At 31.7% G+C, this 3431-nt stretch overlaps 1 long non-coding RNA gene across 1 annotated transcript; it reads left to right on the top strand.

Moving 5' to 3' along the window:
• Positions 1 to 268: 268 nt before the first annotated feature.
• Positions 269 to 1360, top strand: LOC126888103 (uncharacterized). The gene is made up of 2 exons (XR_007699388.1): positions 269 to 860; positions 917 to 1360. It is a non-coding gene; the product is annotated as an uncharacterized LOC126888103 (long non-coding RNA).
• Positions 1361 to 3431: the final 2071 nt, after the last annotated feature.

The following is a 3431-nucleotide window of genomic DNA, read 5'->3' as shown; positions in this document are numbered from 1 at the left end:
TATTTAAATTTAGTGTACATCAAAAAGTTCGTGTTTTAGCTATAGAAATTCACAGGAGTATTCCGTACTCGACCATCTGGAATTCCTACGCATCGAGCTGGCAAATTGCCCAAGAGCACTGAGCAGTGCCAAAAAAGGAAGAAGAAGAAGAACTAAACTAAAATTATTTGCATAATGCCATTGGGTGCATTCAGCAGACGCAATCGCTAACTAATCGATTTGTGATTTACATGCTGAATGCCACAATTTATGTGGCATTCAGCAGAAAATCACTAATCGATTAGTTAGCGATTGCTTCTGCTGAATGCACCCATTTAGTTAGGAGCGCCTAAAGATCATAGAGGTATATATTAACATAGAGGGAGCCTACCTTCCGCGCTTCCTGACGACAAGATCTCAGGGACTGGTTTGCTGCATCTACTTCTAACAGAGAATATGGTCGCGTTCACCAGAATAATCCGAGTGCAATCCGATTAATTTGCGCTGAAACGCTGACAGTTTTTTTACTAGTGAACGACTGACGTTTGACCATAGAAGAGTGGGTGGGGCGTTTGACATTCGATTGAGAGTGTTCTGTGTTCCATTTGTTTATGTTTTTATTCTTTGTTTATATAATTTATAACCTAAACCTAGACAGTTTTGTTTTTATTTTAAATAAAACTGAAACTGTCTAAACTAAAATGGATAATATTCTTGAAGAACTTTTGTTTGGGGACGAAATTAGCAAATGCCGTTATACATTTAGCAGATGTACCTACCTCAAATTATTCCAGAAGGATGAGATGAAATTAAATATATATAAACCATAATTCAATATCCAATTTAGAGAACATTTTCGTATGTCCAGAACTACTTTCCAGGTAAAATTGTATAACAAATTAATAACATCATGTATATTATATTGTTATATTTCCAGGAACTATTTAATTGTATTGGTCATATCCACCAATTTGAAAACAGAATAATTCTATTGGAAAAAATTAATGTTTATGATGTGGATGCTAAGTAAACCAGATAATTTGTTGCTGGGGATACGTTTGGTTTGCCAAAGAGCTCTGGACATAAGATTTTCACCCAAATAATATAGAATTACAAAAAATTGGAAATAACTAATCTTGAATATCAATGTGCATATTGAGTTTAATTTTATTGTAAATATTCTATAATATAATTTTATTGTAAATATTGTATTAACACATTTGTGGACACATTTTCATATGCAGACAGTAATTTCCCTTTGTAAGTACATGCATATATAGTCGTATCTGCGAATGGGTTAATTGTAAATCGTAATCAATAAAAATTTTTTGTGAATTAATAAAAAACTGGTTTGTTTGAAAATAAATGTAGTACAAATGTGGTTATAATATTTATTTTCATGCTTAGATAAAAACTAAATGTATTGTAACACAACCTTTCATATATCTTCCTCCTCCATTGTTAAGCAGAATTTGTTAACAAGAATTGTCCCTCCATTCTTTTTTTAATAAGAGGAATTTCTTCCTTAGCGTTCCTAGTATTTGGTTGTGGCTCTAAAATTGCATTTGTTTCACTGAGAGCATCTAAAAGGTCTCTCAATCCTTATTTCGTTTGACATAGCCATACTCGTAGAAATAATTCTATCTGTATTGACGGTATTATCAGAGAACAACGAACACATGGTGGTCTTCAGAGTGCTCCCAACTAACAGTACCTTATGCTGCTGCGTTTTCTTTTACTGTTTTAACCCTTATCCGGGCAAGTGGGGCTCAATAGGCCCGAAACGCCATGTCTTTTATATGGAAGTAAAATGTCTTGCCCAGATGAGTATTAAAGTGAGCTTTCTCGTTTCAGAATTTTTTATCGAATACAGCTTCAAGATAACGTAACCATGCAAAATAATTATTTTTTCCCTTTATAGGATGCCAGCAACAACTTTGTAATGTAAGATTGCTTGGAAATGTGCTTCTGTATGAGCATCATAAAGGGATGTCTACTGCATTCCCAGTTTATCTCAAGAGTTAGTTGGTTGTGATCAAAGAATCTTATTAAAAAATAGATTATATCTCCCTCTAGTTCTTTTTTCATAGTACTTATATTAAATTTGGAGTATGCCTAATTCCATGAAATGACAACAAATAATATGATTGTAAATAGTTTTGAAAAAGCTGTTTAAACTGTATAATTAAATATTTTTTAAAACGTCTACTTTTAAAAATTTCGTACCTAGGCCTGGATCCCGCATACCAAAAAAAAGTTGATTAATAGCAAGCTCAGATTTGTTAATAGCTTAACAGTGTCTAGTTGGACACACTTTGATGTATAGAAACACTGGAACAGGGGAAGCCTTAATTGTGGAACGTGCCATCCTGACAAGTTTATGATTGTGAAAACTAGCAGGTTGTTTTTAAGTTTATTCAATAGCAAACTTTGTATATTATAATATATGAAAAAATTTTTGTCCGAAAAATATGTTGGGCAGTTGGCTGAAAGACTTTGGTCGATGGCCTTTTAGTACATTGTATCAATAAAGTATGTCTCTCTCTCTATGTTGGGCATTTTAATAATTCCGACACGTAGAACATGTCAGAGGATAGGAATTATATTGGTGATAAATAGCAGTCTGATTTTGCATGCTAATGAAAGAGTAGCAAATCAATTGGAAGTTATGTCCGACACAATACATGAGACGTTTTTGTAGTCTGACGTTCGAAACCTGTAACCTGTTCAACAATTAAAACTTCCCGTTCCAGTGTTTGTTTTAAATTAAAACATCAAAGTTTGTCCGACTAGACACCGTTAAGCTAATAATAAATTTTCAGCTTGCTATTAATAAACTTTCTTTTGGTATGCAGGATCCAGGCCTATTAACTATTTAACTCGAGCAGATTCCATTTTACCAGCGAATATATATCTCATTCAAAATTCAGCATATCTAGATACTTAACTTAATGAAATCTTACCAGAATAATAAACGTTTATTACAAGAACAAGAAAATTTTGATAATAAATTAAAGATTCGGTCAGCTGTAGAAAGGTTTGAACTAATAAAATGCAAAATTAGAGGATTAAAATTTGATACAGAAAATATTCGATTAACGAACATTGTGTTTTACACAATTTTATAATATAGAAGGCAATAATGTTCTGGATAAATGCAATATTGAGTAGGTATGCTAAATAAAGAAATTAATAATATAACGGTGGGTGAAGAAGAATAAAAAATTGGAAATATTATTGAAAATAACTAATATGGAGTATTATTGTATAGTTATCTACCTACCTATATTAAATTTAATTTTATTGTAGGTAAATATTAATTACAAATAGTTGGTATGCAATCAATACCAATTTTTATAAGATTTGTGAATCAATCAAAAACTGGATTGTTGGAAAATAAATGAGTTAGGTATCTACTATACACATATTGTGTTAATATTTCTAGTAACTAT

The sequence above is a fragment of the Diabrotica virgifera genome, chromosome 7 (genome assembly GCF_917563875.1).
Source record: "Diabrotica virgifera virgifera chromosome 7, PGI_DIABVI_V3a".
Classification (NCBI taxonomy): domain Eukaryota; kingdom Metazoa; phylum Arthropoda; class Insecta; order Coleoptera; family Chrysomelidae; genus Diabrotica; species Diabrotica virgifera.
Note: the sequence above shows the minus strand (reverse complement) of the source record. Positions and strands in the feature narration are given on the sequence as shown.